The sequence below is a fragment of the Sycon ciliatum genome, chromosome 5 (assembly GCF_964019385.1).
Source record: "Sycon ciliatum chromosome 5, ocSycCili1.1, whole genome shotgun sequence".
NCBI classification, from domain to species: Eukaryota; Metazoa; Porifera; class Calcarea; order Leucosolenida; family Sycettidae; genus Sycon; species Sycon ciliatum.
Window position 1 is genome coordinate 20,184,198 of NC_088647.1, and position 10,721 is coordinate 20,194,918.

Consider the following 10,721-nt stretch of genomic DNA (forward strand, 5'->3'; position numbering starts at 1 on the left):
GTCTGCCGGTGGTCGTATCGAGTAGACTCTACTACCAGCACAAGGCAGCAGTCGTAGATGTCTACCACTCACTGCACTGCACTGCATGCAGTACAACTACAAGTCAAGTCCAAAAGGAGCCGCCTGCGTCCGCAGACTCACGCTGCACAGCACGTAGACGTGGACGTGTTCAGTCCACGTAGATCTACGTTAGTCACACGACAGCCCGCCGAAAAAAAGTTACGGTCGGGCTGAAAAATGTACGGTCGGTCGGGTGAGTCGAACCACAGACCTTCTTCAGTGTGGCCTTAGAATTGATTTTATCCAATTCCGTCAAATCTGAAGAGAGGGCGGAATTTCTCTAATTCTGGCGCCAGAATTGCACAGTCGGTGTGTTACCGGTCGGGTCATGACTCAAGCGCGCGAAGAGCCTCCCATGCCCAGTCCCAGGCCGGCGTGTGCGCGATGCTGGGTCGACCGGTCCACGTGCGCGCGAGGGTGTACGTGATCTCTTTTTACGATTCATCAATTAAGGCTGCGTTTACACGACAACGATTGAAAACGATTTGCGTTTACACGACAACGAAGTAGGACCTACATGTACAATTATAAACGGAACGAAATCGTTGCGCTTACTACTATCGTTTACACGACAACGCCCGAAAATGGAAACGCACTTCAAAGTGTTTTGAAACATTTTCAAACCGTTTTCAAAACGTTTTCGTTCTCGTGTAAACGGTGAAAACAGTGAAAACGATTGGAAACGGAGCGCGGTCATGGAAACCATGCCGCGCGGGACTATATTTCGCGGGAAATACCTGACCTTTGCGACCACCAGCACTTACCAACTCCAACTAACGTGTTACTTCCCGCCATTGCGCCAAGCCAGGACGTGCTAACTGCAGCTAGGGTCCGGCGGATTCTGCGGATTCTGCCGGCAGAAAAATTGGCAGAATCCGGTACTTTTTCTGGTAAGTTTCATGCATGTTTGGTATGTGGATAAAGAAATGGAGCAGAATTCGAGGAATTGCCCGCCATAAGGTTTAGGGTTTTACGTCGGGCCCTAGACGACGGCTACTTTGGCCAACCGGACAACGAAGAAGTTGTGACCAAAGAGAATGATTTTATTTCTTGCGCATGCGTATGTAGAATGACGTAATACTCAGGGAGTGAGGTCGCTACAGTACTCCCCCGCCAGTGGTGAGGTCGGGAGGAGCGAAGCAGGATAAACAAGAAACAAGAAAGAGAAGAGAAAGGAAAGCGCAGCATGTACAAGGCGGAAAGGCAAAAATATAATAATATGATACATATGTACAAGCGAGAGCGCTGCGTGTGTGAAATTTGTTAACATCGTGGCACAAATGCCGAAACAAAAATCAGAAAAGCAGGAAAGAGAGAGATGCATGACAGAGACGGATTAACATGTCAGAGGTGTGTTAACGTGACAGAGGTGGAGAGCATGTCAGAGGCAGAAAGAAAGAAAAGAGGAAATGTACGCGTGACAGAGGAGTATTATCATGTCAGAGGCGGCTGCATGTTGCAGGCTTGGCGGGATACCAGCAGGAGCGCTGCACTGGGGCGAGGCGTGCCGACTGAGGCGGGGACAGATGGAGGCGAGCGCAGCTCCATGGGGTCCGGTGCCGGGCGTGTGCCTGCGTGCGTGCACAGTGAGTGAGCTGGTACGACGGGTGGAGGTGGCCAATTTCCAGCTTGAGGCCAGGACGAATATGGACGAATACGGACGACTGGACAATGCCGTGGCAGGATAGCAGGGTATCCAGGTGGGCCGGGGAGGGTGGCAGGGGCCACAACAGCTCCGAGGCGGATCCAGTGATGGTGAGTGGTGGTGAGGCTCAAGTTTTACGTCAACAGCCGGCGATTGACGGGATCCCGAGAGTTGAGGCGAGCAGGAAACTGCGGCGGGCCGAGCTCAGGGATGGCATGCTCAAAACTCCGAAGAGCGCAGCGTCAGGGGTCACCAATTTAGGGTTTTAAGTCGGGCCCTAGACGACGGCTACTTTGGCCAACCGGACAACGAAGAAGTTGTGACCAAAGAGAGTGATTTTATTTCTTGCGCATGCGTATGTAGAATGACGTAATACTCAGGGAGTGAGGTCGCTACAAAGGCCTGTATGGTTCTGCCAATTTCACTGCTTTTCGAGCAGAATCTGCCACCTTTTCGAGCAGAATCCGCCGGTCCCTATCACCAGCCTGATATCCTGTTTTCCGTTTTCGTGTAAACGGTTCAAAACGATTTGCCGTACTCGTGTAAACGGTTTGAAAACGATTCGAGGCCAGCCCGTTTTCGTTCCGTTTCGCTCCGTTTCGTTTCGTTTCGTCTCCGTGTAAACGCAGCCTAATTTGTTTGTGACATGACATGAATAAAATGCGTTGTGAATTCCGGTCGTTCGTTTACAAGGCCGGAATCCGCCCATTCTGGTCATTCCAGAATTTAAAAAAAAAACAGTTCCAGAATTGTGTAAACGTGTAATCGAAAGCGCCCAATGATACAGTTTGCCACTACTACTACAATCATGCGCAGGGTTTGGACACATACGCTGAGAAGGGTTGGACTGGAAAAAGCGATCATATCGCTTTATCCATTCACAACAAAACTAGTTTTAGATCTACATGTAGCTACAGGCTGTGCAGGTAAGCAAAATTTGGCAAGTAACAGTTGACTTTCTTGCATTTTTAAATTTTTTTATTTAAACACCTGGCACGGCGTGACGGCGCGGCTTGAGTATCAAGCGCGCGCTCATCAGTGTGCCATTTCAAAATCCCCACTTCTTCTGATGTATTAGTTGTCAGAGGAACTGATTATTTTCATTGTGATTCTTGGAACAATGAACTGGCTTTTTTCAGTACAAGTTAGGCATGGGTGGGTATTTTTTGTATTGTATTGTATTTTATTATTTTACTTGGGCATTCCCGACAGACCCTGAGGTCTTCTTACAGGGTGCCCAAGGGTAGTGCTAGTTATTTGCTGCGATAATGCTAAACTAAAGGGCAATGCTCATAATATGAGGATATAATGCCACTTATAATGCTCACACTACTCCATAATGCCAGTTTAAAAGTTGGAAAAGTCGACTGAAGAAGGCCGCCTTGGATCAAGGCCAAAGCGTAGAAGAAAAAAACTTAAACAGCAGTGAGCATGTTGTCTGAAACAATCCACTGAGAAGGTTGATTTGCAACGTCAAGTCTCCGAACGAAGCCGGACGGGTTCAGATGCACGATTTTCGGAACTGGACCTAGCCAGCTTCATGCATGACACCGTTGTCGACCGGCAATTATGCTTGTAATGCCAATTTTGCATGCGAAAATGGTGTTATAATGCCAGCATTATGCCACCTGGAAAAAAGGGACTATAATTCCAGCCACAATGCTAGCATTACCCGCCCATGCCTAGTACAAGTGTGTGTGGTGGACCGCAGAGCGCAAACGTTGTGTACATGTTCCACACATTCTGAGAATTTGCGCAATCTGAGAATTCCCGGATTTCTTGTATTGTGCATTCCTTGATCCGAGAGGGTGACGTTCCTGCGGAAGCGGAAAATTCGACGTGAATTGTTTTTCGCATTCCATTTTCAGATTGAGCGGATAGAATCAGAATTGTTGATGGCTGGCTTACTCTGGTGTTGCTCTGCCTGTCCCGGAAAACATAATACTTTTTGCCGGACTGAAAGTCTGAAACAGGGTTACCGGTATTGTTCCTAACGCCAGTCTGCTTGAATAGGTCCAGATGCAGACTCGGTATTTCCACACTTACTCTAGATGTGGCCATCTGGCTGATGGTAGAGTCGTAACTTGGAGAGATGTATTCCACTAGTATTGGCCGTGCGGATTCTTCGCTTGCATGTCAGTTCAACGACAAAACCACACAATGGGTAGGGTTCTGGCCAAGAGTAGAAGAGACCATTTGCCAACGACGGCTAGTTAATAAACCCAGTCCATATTGTTCTGCATGTTTTCCGTACAAGTCATAAGTATAATGCACTCGTGCCGTGCTCATTGTACTTCTCTATATTCCAGCACTCTGAGCTCCGCTGATGAGATCTAACTACTTCTTGAAGTAAGGAAGTGGAAACAGCAGAGCGGAGATAGAGCACCTTCCTTTCTACCGTCATATAATTATATGATCGTCGTTAGACATACATAAACTAAGCCATAAGACTGACTCAGTCATGACTTGCTTGAACCCACAATGTCTTGCTTTACACCAACTAGCACAGCGGAGACGAAACGAGATACAGGCATGTACACTGTAGGCCGTGCTTCATTTCTATCGAGACAATGTCCTCTAAGAAGGGGTTTGCTCCCCACACTGGAGCTCGCGCTATTCCGCAGACTTGACTTGACACTTGACTGACTCACGACTGCCATTCAAAGCACTCGATAAGTCGATCGAACCTTCCATTCGGGACACCTGCAAGAAACCACCACTCCCTGCTCAATACACAGTGTTTCGGGGAATTCGCCCCTCATCAGTTGAGCGTGAGCAGGCTACGGAAGATTGTGCTTGAGAAGCACCACTTATAATGCTCTCCAGGCACAAACATCACCAGGGATACAAACTTACAGAGATGCTCCGTTTCCAGCACGACAAACACCTCGTCAACACCAGATAGCAGCGTAAATCTGTGTCGCTCCTGGACGGTGAGAACATAGAGGTCGAGTACCCTTAGTCATTCACAGCGCTGTCACCTCCAAACCAGCTACAGTAGTCGCAAGCCCGCGCTTGGCACAGCAGTACGAAATAGTGGTTGCGACTTCGGCGATGATTTGTAAGAAAGGGTTTGCTCCCAACACTGGAGCTCGCGCTATTCCGCCAACTTGACTTGGCACTTGAGCTAGCGCTATTCCGCCAACTTGACTTGACACTTGAGCTAGCGCTATTCCGCCAACTTGACTTGACACTTGAGCTAGCGCTATTCCGCCAACTTGACTTGACACTTGAGCTAGCGCTATTCCGCCAACTTGACTTGACACTTGAGCTAGCGCTATTCCGCCAACTTGACTTGACACTTGAGCTAGCGCTATTCCGCCAACTTGACTTGACACTTGAGCTAGCGCTATTCCGCCAACTTGACTTGACACTTGAGTATGTACTCTATGATATCCATGGTGTTTATGCTTTGTTGTTCACTACACCTTACTGCCGTCGTCCATCCCGTCAGTGACTCTGAGCTCTGCCGACGAGACCTAACAAGTAGGATTACTAACAGGTTAGCTGGAAACAGATGGCTGTTCGGAGATTCAGTATCCATGGTGTTTATGCTTTGTTGTTCACTACACCTTACTGCCGTCGTCCGTCCCGTCAGTGACTCTGAGCTCTGCCGACGAGACCTAACAAGTAGGATTACTAACAGGTTAGCTGGAAACAGATAGCTGTCCGGAGATTCAGTATCCATGGTGTTAATGCTTTGTTGTTCACTACACCTTACTGCCGTCGTCCGTCCCGTCAGTGACTCTGAGCTCTGCTGACGAGACCTAACAAGGAGGGTTGCTAACAGGTTAGCTGGAAACAGATAGCTGTCCGGAGATTGAGTGTCTATGGTGTTTATATAAGGCATTTTTAGATTTTTTTGATTGTCTTCGATTTACAGCCTCCAGGAAGTCGGTTCCTGCTTTCACGGCGCTGTAGTCGCACGTCACCTACAGTCCACTTTTTTGTAATCGACCATACACCCGTGTACATGTAGCTGAAAAGGCACTGCATGACGATAGCCCATCGTCATCGCTGAAAAGGCACTGCAGGACGCCTAAGAATGTAGCGCAGGAGAATGCACAGATAAGAATCTCACCATGCTCTGCATACCGATAATACATGTAGCCATGGTGATCCTACTGTGCATAGACTGTTGCACGTGAAAATGGGAACGGTCTAGGCTAGGAGGCTGCTCCAGATGCGAGACTAGTCGGAACCGGCGAGAGCAGATACACATATGCGGACACTTGTCCCGTTCTCTGGCCGTTGGTCGGTGGCAGTGCGTTGAACAGCGATGGCGGTTGCGTCCCTGGGTTGAGCGGAAACAACGATTGCAGGTGCCACAGTGAGCATTGCAGCACCTCCGAGCGGTAGTGTCACCGGTGACAACAGCAGCTGGTTTGGTCGGTACTGGGCACGAGGTAGAAGCGGAGCAACGATGCACAGCCAAGCCTCCGCGGCTCCGGAACCAACGATGACACCGAGGGCACTGACATGCACCTCTCTGCTCTGAAACCGGCTTCTGCCGTTCAGCCGTGCACTTGTGCCTAGCGAGGTCACCCTGACGTGCGAAGTGCCGGGCGCATGTGAAACAAGCCACCGGTGCCGGTACGAGGGGATCCAGGGCGTCCGAGGTGTAAGCCAACCTCCAGTCTGGGCGAGATTCACAGGCCACTCTGTACCAGTCCGCTTCAAGGTCTCGTGAGCGGAGGTCCTTTACAGCGCAGTCTTTCCACCGCCGATGTGGGTTATGTGCCGGGCGACGAGATGGCAGGGTGCCGAACAGCAACTGTTTGGGCAACCGCACGTCGTCCATGCGGGCGACGTGGCCTAGCCACTCGAGGCGCCGATGCTGAACCTTGGTGACGATGGTTTCAGAGTCACCCCACCACTCAAGCAGCTGGCTGTTGGATATGTGGTCATCCCAGCAACGATGGCGTGTGATACCCAATATCGACCGCACGCATCGCATGTGGAAAACAGACATGCGACGGAGGTCCTGCTTCAGCGGCGTCCAGCACTCGGACCCATACAGGAGCAGAGACAGGACACAAGCATTAAACACACAGCGTTTAATATGAAGATCTAAGTTCTTGTTCCTGAAAACAGATTGCTGCAGAGCACCACAAGCCCGGGACGCACTTGCCACCCGAGCGCTGATATCCTGCGAAGATCGGCCGCCACAGTGGATGATACACCCCAGGTACTTGAACTCCGGCACACACTCAATGTCCACACCGGCAAGCTGTATGGGCGCCTGGTTCGCAGCCGTGACGCCAGCTCCCGCAACCAAGAACTTGGTTTTGGTCGCGCTCACGGTGAGGCCGAACTCCGAAGCGGTCGAGTTGAACAGGTCAAAGGCAATCTCAGCACCAGCACGCGATGTTGCAAACAGGGATGAATCGTCCGCGAACTGTGCCTCTAGGGCGATGGCAGCGGTGTCAGCCCGGCGGGCCTTGCGATATAGTTGACCCTCACCATAGTGGTAGCTGAACTCGAAACCAACGCCAGGAATACCTCTGACCCTCTGTTGCCACTTGGTAACTACTGCCCACATGAAGATGTTGAAGAGGACAGGAGCCATAGTGCAGCCTTGCCGCAAGCCGTTGGTGACGCTAAACGGATCCACGTCTGTGCCACTCACGCGCAATACTGCAGACATCTCATGGTGGAAAGACCGGATTACTGCAAGCATGGGGGGAGGGACACCAGCACGGGAGAGCACCTGCCAGAGGCACTCACGGGGCACAGAGTCGTAGGCCTTCTTCAGGTCAATGAAGACGAAGAACCCCTTGGCTGTATGCTCGATGGTCTTCTCGAGCAGCTGACGTACACTGAACACCATGTTCATGCAGGATCTACCTCGCCGAAAGCCGCATTGTGATTCCGGGAGGAAGCTGCTGGCCAGGCCCTGGAGTCTCGTCTGAATGAGACTCGCCAGGACCTTGCCGACAACATCGAGCAGCGCGATGCCACGCCAGTTGTCGCATCGGGTCAGGTCCCCTTTCTTCGGAATTGGCACCAGGGTAGCGTCTACCCACTCCTGCGGCACTTGGCCGACACGCCACACATCTCCGAATAGCTCCACAAGCTTGTTGTTCAGCGACTCACCCCCTGCCTTTACCATCTCCGGCAAGACGCCCGAGGCTCCAGCAGCCTTGCCATTCTTCAAGCGAGCAACGGCGCGGCACACTTCGCGCAGCGTGCGAGGTTTAGCGAGGTCTTCGGCAAGCGGTAATTGAGGGATACCATTCAGCGCGTTCGGTGTCCAAGTGTTCATGGCGTTGAGCACTCCAGAGAAGTGCCTTCCCCAGCGCTGTCCCTGCTCACGCGGTGACGTGCACATGTTTCCGTTCTCGTCGACGATCGCTGCTGTCCATAGTGGTTGAAGGCCGCGCCTAGCAGACTGGAGGTCATGGATACATTTCCACACGACAGCGCCATTGAAACGGGCGTCGGTGGCCGCCTGAGCTTTAGCTTTGATCCAGTCCACTCTGGCCGTATCGATTGCTGCGCGTGCGTTCGAGCGAGCTGCCTTAAACTCCTGATGAAACGGAGTGTCTCGCTGCTGGCCACGGCGAAGCCAATCCTCGTAGGCCGCATTCCGCGTGTCCAGTAGGTGTTGAATGTTTGGCAGGGCTTCCTGGAACCAGTCCGGCTGACGCCGTTTGGAAAATCCAAGGGCTGTGGATGCAGCAGTGTCAAGGGTGGACTTGATAGAGGACCATTTCTCACTAATGTTGGCATTCTCGAGCCAGTTGCGGTCGATCTCCTCCTTGATCACTGCCTACACACACACACACACACACACACACACACACACACACACACACACACACACACACACACACACACACACACACACACACACACACACACACACACACACTCACACACACACACACACACACACACATTTGGTTCCTCATGAAAACTGTCAACCAGTACTGAACCAGATGATAATTTCGTTGAGAAAATTTCGACGATACATAGGAGGAGAACATCAGTATTTTGTTACTGTTTCACCATTGGTGAGAGGCAATGAAGACGAATTTAAAACCAAACAAACAAACAGAGATACAAAATAGAGTTCTCGATAATCAATTTTTCTCCTTCGACGGATTAATATTACCCAGCTCTAGACACCTCATTTCATTGAACATTCCACTCCATGAACACGATTTGTCAACATCGGCTCTTGATGGCGCTACTACATGTAAATAAATATTGACGGAAAAGCGAAATCAACAAACAATGGAATCCGAGAAGTCATCGGGACAGTAAATCTTCACCAGCCCATGATTAACCAGTGAGGACTCACATAGGACTTCTAGATGATAGGAACATACAAGGTGCAGCATGGGTAAAAAGAACAAAGCTTGACACAAACGCAGCAATCCATATCGTAAACCAGCAAGTGAGCAGCTTGCTTCTGTGGACATCAATAGGTGACTGTCCGTGGTGTTCGATGGGTTTCCATTCTTCTAACCGGTATTGGACTTTGTTACAAATTACAAGTTTCCTACTGTTACTGGAGCGATACTTGGTCACCCGCGTTGTAGAGTGTAACAATCCAGTACAGGTTACCTGTGACGTTCGGGATGGTTTCTGTGATGGCCGTCCTCTCGTGTCTACCAGTGAGTGTGTGACGATCATGATCAACTGTGAGATGAATGACGTCGCCAGTTTGCCACGGTTGACCAAGGGCTGTTCCCGTGAAGTCCCTATCAGCTCTATGGCCGTACCAACCAAAACACTGTTCCACGTCCTGTTGCCAATCTTCCAGGTTTGGCCTGCTGGATGAACAGGCAGAGAGAAACATGTAACCACCGGTGGTCTTGTCAATCCTCACCTTCAGTGTACTGCTACCAGTTTCAGTGACCATAGATGTGCTACATGCTGATGGCCAACCACCACCGGTACTACTCAGTGTGTGACCATCATTGGTGATCTTCAACCCACTACCACATCGACTGCTATCAAACAGTGGCTGACTGGCAGTGAATATTACCACAAGTTGCTGTGGACTGCCTTGCAAATGTCTGTTGCCAATCATAGTTGATACACAGTAGCGACCAGCTGCCAATCGATCATGTCCAATCTCTACACGGCCAGGTAATGATTCACAGCGATTGCGCACAGCGGAAAATTCGTCATTGCCAAGACTGCATACGGAAATCTCCAGTCCGATGTTGTCGAGTTGATCCTGACTGACACTGCATGCTGGAGTATTGGTAGCACTGGCAGTGGCAGCATCTACAGTGTGTGATGACGTAATCCCAACCCTGAGTATGACATCATCACGAGTCGTGGCTTTGCCTGGACAATCCAGTACAGCATGATCAGCTATATCTAGTACAGCACCAGACTTGCCAATGTCATTCAGTAGTTGTGTCATGTCAGTGCTGCCAAACACAAGTCCACTGGACACACATGGCACTTTATCTTCTTCAGCTGTTCGCATCGCTTTGTTCAATGACTCATCGACCCATGTCCATATACGGAGCAGGTCCACATCGTCCGTGAATGACTTGACAATATTCGCTGCACTCTTCTCCTGCGATACACACTCCTGAAGTCGGTTTTGTTGTTCCTCCAATGCCAGCATCTTCTTAGATCGCATGTCGTCCAGCTCTGCGAGGAGTTCATTCTCATGCTTCACAACTGCCTCTGTTAACAGTTTGGAGAACTCAGTGACTTTTGCTGAGGCCAACTCGGTTTGGTCATTGAGTTTCTGAATGTTTGTTTGAACATTGCTCAATGCTTGGGTTATGATTCCATCACCTGTTGACGTACTGCTGCCAAGCTTATCTGCTAGCACATCCCGTGTCTTTTGACCAGCACTGGTAATATCCAAGACTTGATGATCTTTCTTGTGTGAATGTGCCTGTTTGCACTTTGGACACAGCAACTGGTTACACTGGACGCAGAATCCATCAACGAACTCACTTGTATGCAGTATACACCTGTGCTGTGCAGCAGATCTGCTGGTCGATCCTGCAGAAGACGAAGCATGCTCCAATTGGTATAA